This window comes from Balaenoptera physalus (genome assembly GCF_965194825.1).
Source record: "Balaenoptera physalus genome assembly, chromosome: 3".
Classification (NCBI taxonomy): Eukaryota; Metazoa; Chordata; class Mammalia; order Artiodactyla; family Balaenopteridae; genus Balaenoptera; species Balaenoptera physalus.
The window spans coordinates 154510767-154533519 of NC_138890.1; positions in this window are offsets into that span (position 1 = coordinate 154510767).

The following is a 22753-nucleotide window of genomic DNA, read 5'->3' on the forward strand; positions in this document are numbered from 1 at the left end:
AAAAATTAAAAAAAAAAAAGTGAAGTAGAAAATTATACGCAAACACTCACCAATTAAGATACAAATGTCATATTGAATAATCACTCATACACTTTTATATTAATGCTTTAAACACTACTGTATAAAATGGATTCTAACTATATAGTATAATTAAATGGAACAATGTGACATGGGCACAGATAGGAAGTATTTAATGGAGAGGTTTTATTTTTCATTTAAAATACATTATATCAACTGTCAAAGAAAAGAAAACTTGCTGGATAATTTCTTAGCCTTCTATTTCAATCTTCCTTGTCATACAAAGCTGTAATGCTAAAAAACTTCCTCAGACTTGTAAAGTTACCACCAATCTTTGATCAGTAGAAGTAATGGAACTTGGAAAAAGACTATTCACTGAATGATCCTAGAATAATTTGTTATCCATGTAAAAATATAATCTAACACTATTTCACCTCACACACAGAAGCCAATTCTAAGTACATTAAAAACTTAAGTAAAGAAAGCAAAATTATAAAACATTATAGGTTATACATTTATGACCTGAGGAAAAAAAAACCCTGGAAAAGGGCAAACAAAGGAAACCCAAAAAGACACAAAAATAGAAAAAAAAAACAACCCTAAAAGACACAAAAAACGTAAGGCTTAAAATAAAAGATTGGCACATTTCACTAAGAATTCAATTTATTAGAATTCATATAAAGAAAGCGAAAAGATAGGTGCCAACTAGGAGAAAATATATATTACACTGGTAAAGCTTTTGATCCCAAAATATATAAAGAATGCCTACAAAATAATAATATCATGATAACCAATCAAATAGAAAAAAATAAGCAAAATTCTTAGGCAGTCATTTTTGCGAAAAGAAAGTCTGAATAGCCAACAATCTTCTGGTATAATACTAAGAACATCAGCAATGTGGAACATGGAAATTAAAAACCAATAAATTGCATGGTACAGTAGAGCAAAATATTTAATTTCTGATAACTTCAGAAATTGAAGCAATTGTAGATTGAAGAGCTAACTTCAAGGACTGAAGCAGTGGGAATCTCATATATTGCTAGAGAATATGCAAATTTTATAAACCCATTGGAAAATAATTTATCATTTTATATTGAAAAATGATTAAAATATTTTGCAAATTTAGAATTTGCATAAGTAATTCCACTGCTAAACATCAACCCAAGAGAAACCCTTGCACAAATGAATCTGAAGACAGTTTAACAAATTCACAACGGCAATGTCTATTATAGCAAAAAATTGGAATCAACCTAAATGTCCAACAAGAGAATGGAAAATAATTTTTGGTCTATTCATTACACACGTATATATAAAATTCCACTTAAATAACATTAAAAAGCATACAAAACTCAAGAGTATATTGTTTAAAATTACATATTTATATGGCATATTTCAAAAAACAATTGAATATTTACATAAAATTTAGCAAAACTGTTAGCACATGGACAGGAGAGAGTGCCGAGCACACAGATGGCTTCAAATCTTGAAATTTTTCTATGTGTGTGTATTCACCTGTGCTCATTTTATTGCTATTTATCTAATATTAACTATAAATAACCTTTTGAGTGTATTCAATATTCAAATGAAAAAAGAACCCTCAAATCAAAAGATTTTAAATTAAAAAGGGTATTATGGGACATAATACACAGATATAATCACCACATCTATCTGTCTACCTACCTATCCATCAGCTATATTTTTAATGCACCAAACTTGGGCAACTACTGTTACTTCAACGGAATTTTATTCAACAAAAAATTATTACCAGCTAGACAGACTTAATACATAAATGTAAGAATAAACCACCTAAGTGAAACTCATTTTTAGAAATTTAGGATTTTCTTTAGTCTTTCTGATGTCTCACATTTGAAAACTTGAATCTATTATTTAATTTTTTGAAAAGCAAACAACCCAGGCAGAGGCAAAATATAAATCTGTGTTACATTAAGTGACCAGAGAGAAATTTCCTGAGAGAAAATTTTCATTTATGTTATATAGCCATTCTATAAATATTTATAAAATTATTGGATTGTACTGGCACTTGTATGTAGCAATGAGCAACCAACCATCCCATATATTCTTAAACAGTTGTACTGTAGGGTTCACACTAGCAATGTAATGGACAGTTATATTAAAGCATGATTTGGTCACTGAAAGAGGGAAATCTAATGTTCTTTCAGAGTAAAAAAGATACTTCTTACTTTTAGATTAAAAAAGATATTTCTATCTAGTAGAAATAATTTCTAAATTGATTTCTGAGTTAGAAGCAGTATTTAACTAGATGATAAGTCAAGGGAGGACCGTTTTTGGACCACTTTAATAAGAGTACATATAATATTTGAAGGCCTAGACATGAGGAAGAGAAGTATGTACATCGGGGAAACTATAAGTAATTCAGTTTGTCTGGAGAATGAAGGGAAAGGGAGCAGTTATAAGAGATGACACTGAAGAGGTAGTGGTTAACTAAATACAGAAATTTGAAAGCCAACACAGTGTGCTTAGATTTTATCCTGAAAGTATATAGTAGGGATTCTTTGTAGTTCTTTAAATAATAAAGGTTCATGATCAAATTTGGCCTATAAATCACACTGTACACGTAGAGTGGCGGGACAGTACGGTGAACACAGGGGTAGTAGGTAAGAGACTCTTAACTGAAACCCAGGCAAACTTATGGTAAACCAGGACAATGGAAGTGGTATGGGCCAAAGGATTGAAAGATTAGTAAGAAATATTGAATTTACAGAATTTATAAATTAAGTGGCTGTGGGGCTGGTGAGCAACAGAAAGTGCTCCAAAATGTCATCTTTCTGGCTTGGGTAAAGTAGATAATCTGGTTATATTCATTTATATGAGGATGGGACTCTGGAGAAAAAGCAGGGTGGATTAATAATAATTAGATGTTTTACAAGTAGAACATACAAATAAACATGTCAGAAAGAAATTAACAATAGAGGCCTGGATTTTGGAATCCCATAACATTGAAGTTGGTCTTGGAGAGGGAAGTTTCAGGGGAGTGAATGAAGATGAAGACCGAAATCCAATAACAGTAAATTGAGAAGCATTAAAAAGTGATTCAGTGGATTTAGATTCCCCCCAAATTTAGACTGGAAAGGGGAGAACAATTCTTTTACATCTAGAGAGGTTTTTAGAGTTGTAGAAGTTTCTTCTATGAGCCTTGAGCAGGGTTTGAACACAAGTTTGAAGGATCCATGAGAGAGCAAGAGTTTGAAGAGAGCTAGGAACTGGTGATAAACAGAATGAGTCTCTGTGAAGTCTTTACGAGATAGACTCCATATACAGATGGAAGCCTGGTCTCTCCTGGTCTCTCCTGGTGTCTCTCTCTCTCTCGCTCTCTCTCTCTCTCTCTCTGTATATACACAGCTAGGTATTCATATGAGGAAGTGGCAACTGCTAAGTTAACTGACTTGCTTGTGGTAGAATCAGCTTGATATTCAGTGTATGAATTATGTGTTCATCAGTCACATGGGAACATCTACAGTGAGTGGCCATTATGATTGCCACATCAAAGAGGAAGGAAGATGAGTGACCTACAATGACCACAAAGTTTTTGCCTCAGAAAGGCTACCTAAAGACCTGGATAATATGTACTTTTACCTCAGGATACCAAGCTAAACCTCAGACACACAAATGGGCCAGAGCCATATGGTTTTTTAATTTGCCAAAAAACTGTGAAAGCATAAAGAAATTATATGTGTGTATATATATAAATATATATATGTATATGTACACAATTTTTTTTAATTTTTAAATTTATCTTTCTATATCAGCTTTATTAAGATATAGTTCTCATACCATAAAAAAATAAAATTCACCATTTTAAAGTATATAATTCAAAGTTTTTCTATATACACAAGTCTGTGCATACATCCCAGCTCTCTAACTCCAGAATATTTTATTCACCATGGAAAGAAATTTTATATTAATTAGTAGTCAGTTTTGATTCCCCCCTTTATCCAGCAAATGACCAATACTAATCTACTTTCCATCTTTACGAATTTGCCTAGTCTCCACATTTCATATAAATAAAATCTTTCATGTCTGACTTTTTTCACTCAGCATAATGTTGTCAAGCTTCATCCATGTTGTGGCATGTATCAGTACTTGTTTTTTTATAGCTTGTGTTAGTTTGCTAGAGCTGCTATGACATCCATAGACTGGATGACTTGAACAACAGAAATGTATTTTCTCACAATTCTGAAAGCTAGAAGTCAGAGGTCAAGGTGTCAGCAGAACTGGTTTCTCCTGTGTCCTCTCTCCTTAGCTTGCAGATGGCCATCTTTTCCCTGTGTCTTTATATGGTCTTCCTTCTTTACATTTTTGTGTTCAAATATTCTCTTCTTGTAAGGACACCGGTCACAGTGTATTAGGCCTCACTTTAATGACCTCATCTTAAATGAAATATCACTTTAAAGACCTTATCTCCAAATACAGTCAAAATTCTAAGGTAATGGGGGTTAGGACTGCAACATATTAAATTTAGCAGGACACAATTCATCCTATAACATGGCCAATCAATATAACATTGTCTGGATATACCACATTTATTTACCTATCCATCAAGTGCTGGGCATATGGGCCATTTCTAACTTTTAGATATTATAATTAGTGCTGCTAAGAACATCTGAGGACATGTCTTTGCACTACACTTTCTGCAGCTTAATAATAATTATTATTAATGATTAAATATTAAATTACACTTATTATAATATATTATTATAATAATATTGGTGTTATTAATAATAATTATTAATTATTAAATAATCTGCTGTTCTAGCTCTTGATGGATGTCTGGATAAGAGAAGGCTAAATCTCTCTTCTTGTGGTTTGCTTTTTATTTTCATTAAATTTAAATTTATTTAATTTAAATTTATTTTCTTTAAATTCTTTAAAATTTAGAATTACATTTCATTAAAAATCACATTTTAAACATATTGAAAATGTACTTCTGAGATAAGTTAGGGCAAAATTAAATTCCAAAATATTATTATGGACACATACATGGAATTTAAGGTCATAGAAAGTGACATCATAAACCACCTGCAAGCTTTGTTAACAATGTCCCATCTCTGAATCTATTTTACTTAAATATTGTCATTTTCATTTTATTTTAGATGATCATTTTTAATTTAATTTTATGTAATGTATGTAAGTGACCTGCATGGAAAAGTTGTAGGACCAACACTATTTGGGATAAGCTACCACAATGTTAAGTGCCTATTAGCAGCTTAATAGCTACTTTAATGATATACTGACATTTTTAAAAAGCAAAATTATCAGTTAATGTCCGAACAGGGGAATATTTTCAAATATAATTTAGAGAGGTTATGGGTTTAGTTTTCACTTTAAAAAGATAATAGTGAGAAAAAAAAAAGATAATAGTGTATTAGACTTTTAATACCTTGTATTTTTCTAATATTTTTAGGATATGTTAATTTATAGTAGGTCACTGCAGAAAGGTAGAATATGTAAAATACAAAAATATTTTTTAAAATTAATTCATAAATACAAAATTAGAAAAAAGAATGTTAGAAATTCTATTCAGGTAATTACCTAAAACAAGAAAGGCAAGGGGCTTCCCTGGTGGCGCAGTGGTTGAGAATCTGCCTGCTAATGCAGGGGACATGGGTTCGAGCCCTGGTCTGGGAAGATCCCACATACCACGGAGCAACTGGGCCCGTGAGCTACAATTACTGAGCCTGCGTGTCTGGAGCCTGTGCTCCACAACAAGAAAGTCCGCAATAGTGAGAGGCCCACGCACCGCGATGAAGAGTGGCCCCCACTTGCCACAACTAGAGAAAGCCCTCGCACAGAAATGAAGGCCCAACACAGCCATAAATAAATAAATAAATAAAAGAAAGGCAAGTAACTTTATGTTCTTTATGTAAACATATAAGAAAATAAATCTATATTTCTATTTGTTTATATTTATAGTCATTTTATAAATTATAAATATTACCATACAGATAATGTACTTACTCACTGTTGAACCATGCCAAATATTTAACATCTGGAACTATGTGCATGGGCCTATCTACTCACAAAAGGAAAAAAGGAAAAGCAAAGAAAGAAAGAACAAAAAAGAAAAACAAGTGCTGAACTAAATGGAGTGGATTATAGTCTTGAACAAACAATATGGATTGAGCACAGTTGTCTACACACTGCCCTGCCTTCTGAAAATAAAGAAACAATAAGATATAAGCTCCCAATGATATACAGAATGGGAAAGAAGAAAAAAGTAGACACATAATGTCTGCTAATTTTAGGAAGATGTAAATGGATAGAGTCATGAAATAAATCAGATGCTTTGATATCTACTATAAAGAAGGATACAAATTTAGAAGTAAGCTGTTTAACATTCAGGATACAGTACAGACTCAGAAACTGTAGGGATTAAGTACCTCAAAAGGCACAAGTAAGAAATGAGGTTAATACCAAATGATTTATTAAAAGTCTTTATAAGGATTATTTAGAATCCCCATTCTCCTTCCCTACCTAGGCAGATTTATTCTCTGAAAACCTGAAACATATTATTTCTGGGCCTGAGAAAAGATGTGATAAGATGCTTGAAAATTAAACTGAGACTTTCCTTAAATCTAAATCCATTAGCTCCCAGAACGCTGCCAGGAGCGTTGTTCGATCAACAACGCTGCTTGTTCGATCACCTTTGTAGCCATTATCCCATGGTCTTCCACCTCCCCTTTATTCTGTCCCCAGGCAATAGTCCAAAAAATGTTTCCTGGAGGAAAGCTTGGCCAAAGAGAGTAGAGTGGACTTCCAGAAGATGGCGGAAGAGTAAGACGTGGAGATCACCTTCCTTCCCACAGATACATTAGAGAGTAGAGTGGAATATCCAGATGCTGACATTTGCTGTCCTTTGTAAAGCAGCCAGGTCATTCCTGATCCACAGAAATTCCTCCAAAATCAATTCCTATTCCCACCAGAAGTTCCCACCAATCAGCTTTGGAGTTTCCTGCACATTTTTATATTTGGAGAATTAAGAATTATGATACATTGTAGAAAATCTTTAAAGATTAAGTTAGGGTAACAGAAAAAATGAAAAAAGTAAAAAAGAGAAAGAAAGACACCAAAATATGACTTAGAGAAACTGGAAGAAAAATACAGGGAATAAATAAAATTAATATTAAAACTACTCATGTGTGGACTTCCCTGGTGGCGCAGTGGTTAAGAATCTGCCTGCCAATGCAGGGGACACGGGTTCAAGCCCTGGTCTGGGAAGATCCCACATGCCGTGGAGCAACTAAGCCTGTGTGCCACAATACCTGAGCTTGTGCCCTACAGCCCGCAAGCCACAACTACTGAGCTCGCATGCTGCAACTACTGAAGCCCACGTGCTTAGAGCCCGTGCTCCACAAGAGAAGCCACTGCAATGAGAAGACCACACACCCCAACAGAGTAGCCCCCGCTTGACTCAACTAGAGAAAGCCCGCAAGCAGCAGCAGAGACCCAACGCAACCAAAAATAAATAAATAAAAATTAAATTAAACTAAAAATTAAAAAAAAATAAGTTAAAAAAAATAAACTACTCATTTGTATCCTAAGAGAGATGAAAAAATGTTACATACATACTTCAAAGAACGGAGTTGATGAAGAGTGAGGGAGAGGGGATAGAAATAGACATAAAAAGAAAAAGAGATCTTATAAATAAGAAAATAGTATATCACTTAAATATAGATTAATTGGAAATTGGGTTGAAGAAGTATCTGGGAATGTAGATTAGAAAACAAAGAAATAGAAAACATAAGGAAATTAGATTACTAATTCATAAATTCTGATATATGACTAATAGGATCTTCTGAAATAGAAAATAGATAGAAAAAAATATTGAAGCTTGCTTTAAGAAATTTCCCACAACTAAAGGATATGAGCTTTCACCCTAAATGAACCCATCAATTGTCCAGTGAAACACACACACACACACACACACACACACACAGATCAAGACTCATCATTATAAATTTCCAAAACAGCAACAAATAGATCATAAAACGTCCAAAAAGAGAGAAACTGTGACTTCTGGATGTAGGAATTAGAGTAATTATTTCTTTTTTTACTTTACTATAGTAAATAAAACTTATTATAATAGAATGTAATACTCTTACCGAAACATTAAATTAATTGTTGAATTTATTTACTTTTCAAATCTCAACTATGACAAATCAATGTGAGAAAGTCACCACAATGAAAATGGGGTCAAGGCATGAACAGATAATTCACATAAGAAAAAATAAACTATCAAATACGTATGTGAAGAGATGTTTGTATCATGATTAATTATAAAATAAAAATTAGTACAATAATAAGAACATAAATTTCACCTGTAATGGTGTCCAAAATTAAAAAAGAATATCACTAGTAGGGAGCCTGAATAAGGACAAGAAGAAATAGGTATTCTCATTTTCTTCTGGTAGAAATTTTTTAAAAAAACATTCTAGAAAGTATTTCATTAATATGTGTCAATGTGTAATTTATATACACAATTTGACGAACATTTCCACTTCTGGTGTTATTTCCTAATGAAACAACTTGATTAACATGAGAATATACTTATTATGTTAAAAATTAAACTCATAAATCCCCATTTACATGATAAATATCAATTTGCATAGCTGCATTATACAAAATCTGAATAATTAAAACAATTTAAATAACCATCAAGTTATAGATTTTGTTAAGTTAACTTTGGTAGACACATGCAATGTAATATTAAGAAACTCTTAGGTATGATAAAGATATATGTTTTGTCTTAATCCAACTGATCAGTTAAAATGTATTAAAAACTTTGGTCTATATAGTTGAACAAATATATAAATATCATTTTACTAGAACTGTTTTTTCTTAAGGGCCATTGTTGACTAATGCTTAAACAACTTTCTTCCACATGTCAGAATTTATAAATTGTCAACAACCATTATTCTGTACAGAATTATTTTTATTATTTATTTTTTTTAGAATTATTTTTAAATGAAAATAAATATACTTTAAACTTTTCAATTTTTCTAACTTAATGTGATCTAAAGTGGCATTCTGATAATATTAGTTCAGGGTAACAGAATTTTCATTGCAAATATGTTTGACACAATTTTTAGTGATAAATTTGTAAAAAAGGATGACAAAATAAAATTTGTATGCATATTAATATATTAAAATATGGATAAATATGTAACCATATTAATAGTGTCTATCAGTCCTTGTTAGTATTGTTTGTTCTTTTTAAACTTAATTTTTTTCTGTAGTGTACAATGTAGTCCAACAACTATGACATGTTTGTCATCAGAGAAAAGATGTAAATGTATAAATGTATTCTTATTCTTATAAAAAAGGAAAGAAAAGGAGAGAAGAAGGAGGAGAGGAGGAAGGAGAAGGAAAGAAGAGGATGAGGGTGGAATCACTGTGCGATTATTTAACTGAATCTCCTAACAACTGTCTTCAAGTTTTTGTGTAATTGAATTAGTGAACAAATGCCCACTATTCCTTCTCTGCATTTTCTGATTTTAATCAATGAATATATATTCAATAACTATTCATAAACCCAGAGACATCTGAAATCATTAAAAAAAAAAAAAAAAAAAAGAGAATGTTGGCTCTTGAAAATTAGAAAGTATCCTGGGTTGGAGGATAAAATAAACCAAACCATTATAACTTTGGCATCATTGAGAGCTGTTCAGATTTTATTTTTTTACATTGTGTTCATCAATCCGAATAAGTCTTCCCTAGAGAGTATAGTTTAAAGTATTGAAGCTCTTTACTATACTTAAATAATCAGACTATCCAAAGTAGGGCTCAGCAATCTACATTTTAATAATCTCCCAGATATTCTGATTTCATATTAAAGCTTGAGGACCTATGGTCTAGATACCCTGATAGGGCTAGGGTGTATACTTAGGGTATATACACGAATGTACAATGGGCATCTAGCTCAGGGATTCTAGGAAATGCTAACCAAATGAAGTAACACGAGATGAGTTTTTAACAACTAGCATGGGCTAGGCACAGAGGAGGAAGTTTTGGTTATGTAAAACTTATAGACATAGTCTGGAAATACACAAAGCCTTTGGATACTTGCAGTTATTTTATTGTGGCTAGAGCTAGAGCATGTTGGGAAGTAGTGGGAAATGAGGCAGATGAAGTCATTAAGCAGAACTCATGAAAGGGTATATCAAGCAAAAGGTATGGAAATTAATCCTAAATGGGAGTCATTTGATGGTTTTTAAATGGAAAATGTCATAATGTAATCTGTATTGTTTTTTTGGTTTCTCTATTTGTCCGTCTTCCATCCACCCCTCCATTCACTTACTTTTCTATCCATCCATCCACTTTATCTACTTACTAATCTGAGACCAACTGCCCCCTTCACACACACACTGAAGAAGAATATGAAGTAAAATTTGCAACTGAGAACAAAAAGTACTGACAACTTTGGATAATAAACAATGGTATTATTATTTTATAAGAAAGGTAGTTGACTTTTTTGTGGGTTGCTCTAGAAAAGAGAAATAATACCACTGGGAATGTCCTGAGGCAAACTTTGTCTCTAGTATTTGCAACTCTTTTCAATGTCCCCAAATGTATAAAAGTTGTAAAATTATCATCCATTAGTAAAAAGAAAAGCATTTTGCTATTAGCTAATTCCAAATACACCAGGAGAGAAGGAGAGTCATTTCTCTGATTTGCCTTAGATTCGTCGTCAATGAGTATCAGTCCCTAACGCGAGTATGATAGTGCCTTCTTCTGTGGTTAATTCAGCTCTTGCTTTCCCTCAGTTTTGTTACAACTTTTAAAGAGGAGGGAAGAAGCAAGCTTCTACCTTAAGTCATCTTAAGATAGCCTTTAATGAATGATTGAAGAGTTCCAAGAACATTAGTAACATCACTGCAATCAGATAACGCAAGATTTATATACTACTCCGTGTAACAGTCAAAATGATGTATTACATGGGTACTTTAATTGAGGTGCATAAATATAGAGTTCTGGGAATGAGTTTAATTTGCTCACATAATTTTAAATGATGCACATTAATAATTAATGTATTATGCTCAAATATAACTTGAATTATATAAATTCCCACAGAAATTAAATGATCATAATTAGCATTACCTTAATAAATATCAAATAAATTATTGTCAAACCAATTATTCTCAAAGCATGCATGATTTATAAGTACTGCATAGAGTATGTCAATAATTAATAAATATTTTTAAATAACAGTTTCTTGGTTTGGTAAAGAGTTACACAGAAAACCACAATAGTTCCTCTTTCCCTTTGTAATGTAACTTTACAGTTTCTTCCATCAAGAAAATTGAGCTTATTTCCTCACTCTTTGAACCTGGGCCAGATTTGTGACTTGTTTTGTCCAATTTGAGGCTGCAAAATGAGTATAGATTTCTAGGCTTTCCACCTTTGATCTTGCCCTCATGGAATGTTTCCCTAAAATCAAAATGAAGATCTTTACTCTCATACAGGAGGCTGAAAAGTCTGGTGAAGCAAATGTCAACTGCCAGAAGAGCTAGTGTAGCTATATTTGACCACCCAGCCACAGTTGAGTCACGGATGACCACAGCCACAGGAGACACCCACGAGAGACAAATGGAAGTGCTCAGCTGAAGCTGAGCCCAATCTAACTGCTGCAAATCATGAGCAAATGATAGAATTGTTGTCTTCAGCCACTATATTTCAAGGTGGTTTCATATGCAGCAAAAATAAGCAGATGCACTTGGGTGGCATTACAAAATTACCTTTTTCCATATTCATCTTTATTTTGCAAGTGCAATAGACAATTTAGGTAGAGTGAGAAAATATCAGACAAAATAAGCAGAACTACAATAAAGTATTTAGGACAGGAACTAATATTTGGAACATTAATATGTGCTAAGAATATTACTAAATGCGTTTTATATTTATGCTGACTAATCACATACAATGTAGACATATAGATATAGATATATATGATATGGAAAGCTACATCTACTTTACATACATAGAAATAAAGGCACAGAAAACATGAATAAGTTAACCAATGTCACAGAATTGGACCAGAATTGAAAAACAAGCCCAACTGTGTCTGATTTCAGAGGATACCTTTTTCTCAGTATAGTGTGAATTAAATCATATTTTTCCTTTGTGTAGCTTCATAAAGAAACAATTTTAGTTAGTCAATAAATATTTTTTTTAAACATCTTTATTGAAGTATAATTGCTTTACAATGGTGTGTTAGTTTCTGCTTTATAACAAAGTGAATCAGTTATACATATACATATGTTCCCATATCTCTTCCCTCTTGCATCTCCCTCCCTCCCACCCTCCCCATCCCACCCCTCTAGGTGGTCACAAAGCACTGAGCTGATCTCCCTGTGCTATGCGGCTGCTTCCCACTAGCTATCTATTTTACATTTGGTAGTGTATATATGTCCATGACACTCTCTCACCCTGTCACATCTCACCCCTCCCCCTCCCCATATCCTCAAGTCCATTCTCTAGTAGGTCTATGTCTTTATTCCCATCTTGCCACTAGGTTCTTCATGGCTTTTTTTTTTTTTTCCCCTTAGATTCCATATATATGTGTTAGCATACTGTATTTGTTTTTCTCTTTCTGACTTACTTCACTCTGTATGACAGACTCTAACTCCATCCACCTCATTACAAATACCTCCATTTCATTTCTTTTTATGGCTGAGTAATATTCCATTGTATATATGTGCCACATCTTCTTTATCCATTCATCCGATGATGGACATTTAGGTTGCTTCCATGTCCTGGCTATTGTAAATAGAGCTGCAATGAACATTTTGGTACATGACTCTTTTTGAACTATGGTTTTCTCAGGGTATATGCCCAGTAGTGGGATTGCTGGGTCATATGGTAGTTCTATATGTAGTTTTTTAAGGAACCTCCATACTGTTCTCCATAGTGGCTGTATCAATTTACATTCCCACCAACAGTGCAAGAGTGTTCCCTTTCCTCCACACCCTCTCCAGCATTTATTGTTTCTAGATTTTTTGATGATGGCCATTCTGACCGGTGTGAGATGATATCTCATTGTAGTTTTGATTTGCATTTATCTAATGATTAATGATGTTGAGCACTCTTTCACGTGTCTGTTGGCAATCTGTATATCTTCTTTGGAGAAATGTCTATTTAGGTCTTCTGCCCATTTTTGGATTGGGTTGTTCGTTTTTTTGTTATTGAGCTGTGTGAGCTGCTTGTAAATCTTGGAGATTAATCCTTTGTCAGTTGCTTCATTTGCAAATATTTTCTCCCATTCTGAGGGTTGAAAATACATATTGGTCTCTGCCTCTGGTTCCTGGCACAGAGATGTTAAAACCCTTGTGATTTCCTAAGTGATGAGAGCCAGCACTAGGAGTATCTTTTTTTTTTTCCTGATATTTGGTCTTTGACTCCAGTTTCTGGCACAGAGTTCCTAAATCCCTTGGCACTTCCTAGGTGATAGGAGTGTCTTTTGATCTAATGAGGCGACTCTTGGTGAGCTCCTGGATAGCTTCAGGATGGACACTGGTCACCAGAAACATCGAGCCATTATTAGAAGCTTCCAACTCGCAGCCCTACTGGCCCCACCCCTGCCCCATCCTCCAGGAATGAGAGAGGGGCTGGAGATTGAGTTCAAGATTGATCGTGCCTATGTGATGAAGCCTCCATAAAAATACCAAAAGCACAGAGTTCAGAAAGCTTCTTGGTGGGGGAACACACATACCGGGAGGGTGGTGCAACCCAGCTCCATGGGGACAGAGCTCCTGCACTTGGTACTCTTCCAGACTTTGCTCTATGTATCACTCATCTGGCTGTTCATCTGTATCCTTTAAAATATCCTTTATTTTATAATAAACTGTACGTGTAAGTATGTGTTTCCTGGAATTCTGTGAGCTATTCTAGCAAATGTTCACATACAATGAGGGGGCAGTCATGAGAACTTCCAATTTGTAGCCAGATCTAACAGAAGTTGCAGGTGACCTGAAGACCTACCACTTGTGACTGGCTTCTGAGAGTGGGTGAAAGTCTCATGGGACTGAGCCCTTCACCTGTGAGATCGGATGCTATCTCCAGGAGGATAATATCAGAATAATGTTAAATTGTAGGACAGCCAGCTGGCGTTGCAGAAAAATGCTTACTAAGGGAAAAATACCCCCCATATCTGGTCTCAGAAGTGTTGTGAGTGTAGCAGTAGTGCAAGAGTAAAGGAGAAACCCAGGAGGAGTTTTTTTTCCTATCCAAACATACATTGAGCTTTTACCATATACTACGTATTTGACTAGATCCAGTGATCTGATTGTGGACAAAAGAAATAAGATCAAAGCCTCACTGGGATTATATTTGAATGCTGAGAAAGCATTGATTAGTCATCAAATAAAAATACTGTCATAATTATTGCAATTTTTCTTTATATATTTTTGTATTTAGAGGCATCACTTAGACTAGAGTATCAAGGAAAACTTCTATGAAGGAATAACACTGATGTTAGGCATGAAGAGTGAGTAGGTGTTAAGTATGGGGATTGTGGAGGGAAGAACATTTCAAGAAGAAACAGCAGAAGTTTTGTGTGCCCCCCAAAACTGAAAGTCAATGAGAACAAGGGACACTGAAGAAAGGGGAGGGGAAGGTATGAGAGAGCTGACGAGGTATGCAGAGACCAGAGACTGCAGGGCCTTGAAGGACAGAAATTGTACCTTCTGAGTAAAAATTGTAAATTTTCTAAGAGTAATTGATAATTATTGATGAATTTTAAACAGTGTACTGAATGATCAAGTTTTCATTTAAGTTGTGTACAGTTGTTTGTTATCTTAAAAATACCCTTGTGAGACTACAACCTTTGGTTAGATTATAAGAAGTGGAATTGCAGGCTGTAGCTCCACTTGTATTTATCTACATAACCATGTGTGCCCATTTCAACATCACATGGACCTAGATAAATAACATCACAACAATCAATGCACAAAAATGGAAATATCATCTTTCAATTTCAATTTTGTAATACTGGTATGAGACTGAATATAATTTCATAAGTGTATTGTCCATTTGTATTTAGTTTTCTTTGATTTTGCTTATTTGTATTTATGATAGAGATAGGATGTTTATTTACTAAAACACAGTCTTCTTCCTTCCAGACACACAGAGAGTTTATATTTCCTGCTTCCTCGAAGTGAGGTATGGCCATGTGATTGAATTCTGGCTCATAGGGTCTGAGCAAATTGATGACCCCTAAACAACCCCATGCAGAGATTTTTTTCCTGTTCCTGCATCCAATGGCTAAATGGAGAAGAATCTGAGCATCTTAATAGAAGAGGTCAAAGCCAGAAATTAAAAAATCATCTAGTTTCATAAGCCACTGAAGCAAATTATTCTTGTAGGTGTCCTTTTTTACTAATATGAAAAACTTTCCAGCCGATCTAACTAGTTGTACTATTGCAGGATCCTAGGTTTCTCACATTTTTAACATTACTACATAATGGCAATTAAACTCCAAGGAGATTGTACCAATTTATAAACTTACCAAGAGCACATGAGTTCCTATTATCTCAAATTCCTGTCAGCAATTAGTATGATGAGTAGTTTTTAATTACTAATCCTGCAGGAATTAAACATCAACTCATTTTTAACATTTTTATTTTTCTAAAAAGTAGGGATATTGAGAATCTCTTAATATTTTATTGAACAAACAAGGTTGCCTTTTAAATTTTTTCTCTACAGAAACATTTTCATCAAAAAGTTTTAATCATTTCATATTTAGTACTTAGTCCACATAAAAGTGATTTTTGTGCAGAGTATGAGATCCAACTTACTTTTTCTACACTGAGAGCCAACTCCTCCAATATGATTTGAATAGCCCTTTTTTCCCTATATTAGTTTCCACTGCTCGGGTAACAAATCATCAAAAATCTTAGTGGCACAAAGCAGCACATACTTCTTATCTTACTGTTCTATAGGTCAGAAGCCTTACACAAGTCTCACCAGACTAAAATGAAAGTGCTGGCTGACTACCTTGGTAGGAAAACAGCTGTACAATAGCTGTGATGTTCAGACATGCCTCCCCTAGACTCCTACCTACAGGCTGAAACTGTCAGAGAATCTCTGTGATTTCTAAATGGAAGAACTCTAACCCTTTGAGCCACATCCTGGAGGAGGCTCTGGAATCACCTTGCCCCAGCAACACCTCAGACCCTGTTCATGTTCCCTGATCTGGTTTCAAGTGATGAATTCTTACACATGGACCCAAAAGTACAATCCATTTTTTAGAGATGGATAAATCAGACTACATCAAAACTAAAAATGTTTCCTTTATGGAAGATACTGTTGAACAAACAAAAAAGGCAAGCCACAGACTAGTAGAGTAGCTAAAATAAAAATAATGCTGAAAATACTACACACTAGTGAGGATGTGGAACAACTTGAACTCTCAAACACTGTTAGTCACAATGCAGAATTTCACAGATGCTATGGAAAATAGTCTTGGTGTTTTTTTATAAAGTTAAACATCCACTTAGGGTATGACCATGCAATCCCACTGCTCAGTATTTACCCAAAAGTAAACTTATTTCCACACACAAAAAAAACCCTTACATGAAGATATGTAGAATGTTCATATCGCTGAAAACTGGAAATAACTCAAATAACTTACAAGAGGCCAGTGAATAAACAAATGGAATACTATGGACAATGGAATTAAATAGAACACTATTCAGCAATAAAAAGTGAACACACTTGTGATAGATGCAACAATCTGGATGAATCTCAAATACATTGTGCTGAGTGAAACAAGCAGGTCTCAAAGGGTAGCATACTGTGTGATTCCATTTATATTAAATTCTTGAAAATAAAAAAAGTAAAAAATTAGAAATACAGATATTGAAAATGGGTCAGTGATTGCCAAAGGTTGTGGGTGGGAGAAATGGGTGAGTATTAAGCACAAGGTTGTTTTTGGAGGTGATGGAACTGTTCTCTAACCTAACTGTGGTGATGTTTACGTGAATCTACACATGTAATAACATTCCCAGGATTTTACATAAAAAGAAAACAGTCCATTTCAGTTCATGCTAATTAAAACAATTTTAAAATTAATAATAAAAATAAATACAGTATTTCAAATCAGGCATTTAAATCACCATATCAAAATATTATTTTTGGAGTTGAAGTTACATAGTCACTATTCCTTTGGATTCCAAGGCTTTTGTGAAGAAAGTTTTTAATTAGACTAACAGCTTGCAATCATCTTTTGTGAAGTTTCCATTACAAATTCAATAATCTTGAAGCCCTTCTTGCTAATAAAAAGGTTAGGAGATTTAAAGAGCAAAGGAGATGATGATGAGGGTCTTGAGTGGAGATACAGATTCTGTTATAGAGAGCAATAGCCCCAAATTCCTTAATATATTAGCATTACCTATTCCACTCACTAGGTTAAAAAAATAAAAGCTACAGTTTTATTTTTAGATTCTTGGTCATTTTAGCCACCTATGGTCACAAATCAGGAATGTTTTTTTTAAATTTGTTTTGTTTGTTTTTTTCATCCACTTCTCTTATTTTAATTTTTAGATGGAAATATCGTTTTGGTTTAAAATGTTTTCTAGTTTCCCTGAGGATTGGCAAATTGTGTGGTTTGTGTTCCTTGATGGTATCTCCTGTATTCTTTTGTTCATCTTTATTTATCTTTAATTTTCAAATACACTATCCTACTAGCTCCAAACTTCTTTGTCTCACCATCTATGGTTCATAAATGATAATACCAAATATGTCTAGTGTACCTATAATCCACCAGGTTGTCCTCACAAGAGAGAGACATAATATTTTCACATTTATCTGTGAGGAAAGTGAACAAACAAAATGTTTAGAATTAATAGATTGTTGGAGAAAATAAAAAGCACATTTGGATTATAGCAAAGTATTTTCACCTCCACTGTTTATTGATGTATAATTACAGTGCTATTATTCTATACTTCTTACAAGACTTAGAAAAACTAATTTTTACCAGAGAACTGGGGAAAAAAGTAGAAACAAAGCAAAGCATTCATCTAACAAAAACAAGTCTTAAAGTTAGCAGAGGAATTAAATACATTTTATTTTAAAATTTCAGTATTTCCCCACGATTAATCTGAGGTCCAAAATGTGTTCATCTTGTAACAGCCAAACCACTCCATTATATGAAAAAATGTTAAGTGATATAAGATTGCTGAAATCAGGACGAGCAAGTACATTTCTTGAGCAGTTTAAATTGAGCTTTCTAAAGCCCCCTAAGCAGTTCAAATCTAAAAATAACCTAAATTATTCAGATCTTTAATAATGTGCAAATACGATTCTATCCTTTCTAAGCTCTTGGTATGTGATAATTCCTATCATTTTTTCATTAAATGCTGTTGGATTTTGAACATTTAGAATTCTAATCTCATTTTCACAAACGGCCAAAATGGCATTAATATCGATTTCGAAGGAGATCACACATTTCATCTGCTTAAAGGAAGGATGGCACTCCAGGAGCCTTTGGCAGAAGGAGAGGAGGAGGAGAGAAACACGACCCATATGGCATGAGGAAGATTTTCTCTGGTCAAGATGCTTGGACATCTGCACCACAAGATATCAAAACAAAAGTTTATAAAAACAATCTACTACACTGAAAACCACAAGTTGGTTTTGTGGTTTGCCCTTAAGAAGACTGAAATTGCAAGACTATTCTATATTGTAGCCTATAGAAAAACTAACAGCTACACACATAATATATTGAATATTTAACAATCTAGATAAGAGTAAGAAAAATCTTTTATCTGAAATTGAAGGATTTGAAGAATATAATATTATCATTTAAAATGGACAGCAAAACAATGCTTCATATCAGGCATAAGTATACTTTAAAATTATAGATTCTGAGAAAGTACTTATGTAACTTAGGTATGATTTTGATGGTAAAGATAAACTCAGGAAATACTGAATTGTAGAGCCATAATAAAGAAGATCATCATATTATCAAACATAGCAAGAATGTACATGATTTCTTTTTATTTTGAAATTTAATCCCACTAATTTTTAGCCAATCCGTGAGTAATGTATTTGTATTAATGAAACATTTTTTATGGTTACTTTCCTGAGATTAAGATCCACAGTTCTTATGTTAGAAGCAACTTCCCTTACTCTTTGCCAGCTTTCAAAACTATGATCTCACTTTTTTTCAAGAAGCCTTCTTTCTCTAACTAGATGAAAGGTAATGTGAGGCCACAATAAACTCAGTACAACACAGAAAAATGCAGTCAGTTCAGCTTGCCTGCAATTTTAGTGTGTTCCATTTTCAAACCATGGAAACCTAAGTACTCAGGAATTTTCCATTTCAGTTAACTTCTGTCAGCCTATATGATGTGGCCTCATTCCGCTGACACCTATTATGGACTCACAATTTTGTGCATATTAGTATTGAGCATACAACCTACATGATGAAACAGTGGTTTCTCCTAACTTCTTCAAATATTATGACACAAATATTATGCTTTTTGGATTAGTCTGATTCATGAAGAGACTGGAATTCTGTTTCAGATACTAATTAGGTGCAAAACTTTTGCAAATGATTCAAAACTTTTAGATGGGGAGTTCAAATAAGCTTTCTTATAAATAAGAATAAATTGGCCTGTTTGTTACAATGCAGATTTCTGGGTATCACAATAAAAGGCTAAAGGGCTGATTCTAGAAATCATCCTAGAGGGTTATGAGAGATCTAAGAAACACTTTCAAGACATTAATTTCTTAATCTTTGACCAGATAGGTGGCCTGTAATTCAGGATCTTTAGCATAAATCACCTAGAGAAGTTTATCAAAGTGATTACAATTTAAAAATCTCCCTAAATGTTTGACTATTACAATCTCCTGCCACTTCCTCCCACCACATCACACAAGCTGAAGTCACCTCCTTTCTCTTCTCTGTGAGAACCACTGTTCCCCTTGATTCATAAGCTTCCATTCACCTCTAATATTCTCTGGTGGTTTCTTATCACAATGTGTTTTGCTTAGAACAAACAATGAACATGGACATTGCAAAGACATTTCTATTGCAGATTAGTTAGATTCAGGGAGATTTAGTGGGCACAGATGAGGTTTTGGGTTTAAACCACTCACTGACTCTGTGACCTTGGACAAATTACTTAACCTCTTTGAAACTCACTTTCCTGTCCTTGGAAGCTGAACAATGGTATCCAGAATTCAGGTTTATTGCATTGATTTCACAAACTAAAATACAGAGAATTGTATTGCAGTGCCTGCTACATAACATGCCCTCAAAAGAGGCAACTATTTTAATGTTTATTATTATTGTTTTATTTTGAAAAATCATGTTGTTATTCATCAAACTGTATAACAAACCACAAATATATAACCACAATTTTAATCCGTTCTCTGAAAATGATTATAGTATTAAATCCTTGCACTTTCTTCTGTCATCTATCTAAAAACTACTTTTATTTTCAGAGGTGACGTCATACTATTACTTTAAAATTTGTACATCCATGAAATCAACTGGGGCTGGGTCTCATCTAAACTATCAGAAACCTTTCCTTTATGCCCTCTTTTGTCTTGTCCTTCAGATTAATTATTTGATATTCTAATTAAAATTCTCTAATTTATATATTAATTTAAAGTGTGGGGCTCAAATTCTTTCAATACTGAAGTTCTGGTTTGCCTGCAGTCCATCTGGCCTTCGCCCCTGCTCTAGGTATGACTGATCCCTGCTGTCTGTTGCCATTCTTTTCCAAGGGTGCATAACAGGACATTTTTTCCACCTGCCATATACATCTGCTCTGATATGTGCCATGTTTTGCAGGTCTGTTTGTATCCTAGCACTTGATGTCTCTCTTGTGAACCTCTATGAGGTTCCGTTTTGAGAGTTCCATGGGATAAAGCCTATCAACAATTTTCAGCCTTAGTGTATGTCTCAATCAGAAGCTCAGCAATCCTCAGATTATAATAGCTTGAGGTTAAAGATTCTTCATCTTCAGGTTCACAGGAACACACCAAATTTAAACCACAGGTTGGTTAATCCCCAGGTTACACTGATGTAAAACCTCTTCATAATGTGTATTGTTCAACATGGCTATACTTTTTTGGGGGTGTGGAGTGAGGGGTCAGCTGTGAGGACAAGACAAGAAAAAAGGTAAAGGAAAGGAACTCATTTCAATAAATTAAAAAAATCAACTTGAAATAGGTGGTGGGTCTAGTAACTAAGTAGAAGGCTTGGCTAAGCAACATCTTGACAGTGAAGATAACTGCTATTGAATATAGTACATCATTATAATTCCTCAAAAACAGCCTGTTATGGACTGAAATTGTGTACTCCTCGACCCCCCACAAAATTCATATGTCTGTGTTGAAGCCCTAACCTCCATTGTCATGGTATTTAGAGGTGGGGTTTTGGGGAGATATTTATGTTTAGATGAGGTCATGAGGATGGGGCCCCCATGATGGGATTAATGTCCTTTTAAGAAGAGGACAAGAGACCACAGGTCTCTCTCTACCATATAGTAAGAAGACACAGGAAGAAAGCATTAATCTGCAAGCCACAAAGAAGGTTCTCACCAGACACTGAATCTGCTGGCACTTTGATCTTGAACTTCCAGCCTCCTGAACCAACTGAGAGAAATAAATGTCTACTGTTTAAGCCACCAGTCTGTGGTATTTGTTATGGCAGTCTGAGTGAGCTAAAACACAGCTTACCAAGCATTCTCCTCTTTCTTATTCAAGTATCTCATGATTATTCATACCACTGTGACTCTTCAGTATTTCCTTGTCTAACTAAAATGCTTTTGCTGATCCCTTCACCTCTCCAAATGCTATCAGAAATCCTTCTTAGTTTAAAATTCACATATAAGAACATTCAAATCTCTTCAGGGATTAGATGCATAATTGGAGGAGTCATTTCTCCCCTTGTCAGCTGTAATATCCTCCTACCTGATATTTCTGCTTCTGCCTTCACCACGCTCATTCTATTCTCCATACAGTCAAAATTATCCTATTAAAATATCATTCTTTTGCTCAGTCCCCTAGTGAGCTTTTTTATTATACAAAATAAAGACCAACTTCTTTAAATGGTATATGTATCCCCCTCACTGCTCTCTGCAACATCTCTGACCTCATCTCCAACTCTTCTCCATCCATACTAGACCCCTTGCTTTCTGTGAATATGCCACATGGCTTTTGTACGTGACGCTCCTGCTGGCTGAATATCCTTCATACAAATATCTATACATTTTGCCCCCACACTTCCTCCAGTTCTTCGTTCAGATATTATCATTCCAGTGAGGCTTCCCCTAAATTCTCTATTTACATCACCCTCCCCCCATAGAGGAAATTTAACTTATTAATTGTATATTGTCTGATTCCCTCCAAAATGTAAAACTACAAAGGAAGGGATTTGTCAGTATTGTTGGTTTCTGTATTCCTAGAAACAACAGATAATTAAAAATTATTGAGGAAAAAGTTACAATTTTAATTAGTGATACCTTGTAAATGAAAAAATAGTTTATTTGCTCTCCCTACCTGTTCAACTTGTGTTTCACTGAAGGATGCTTTTGGCTAAAATTGCCTAAAAGCATACCAACTTGACAAGAAAGCTAGTAATATTGGTGTCAAGTATGTGATAAGGGGGTTGAGGATACAAACTCTTTCCATCTTTCGATTCTGCCATCCTCAGTGTATGAAAATGTTTACTTTTATGGTTCCAAGA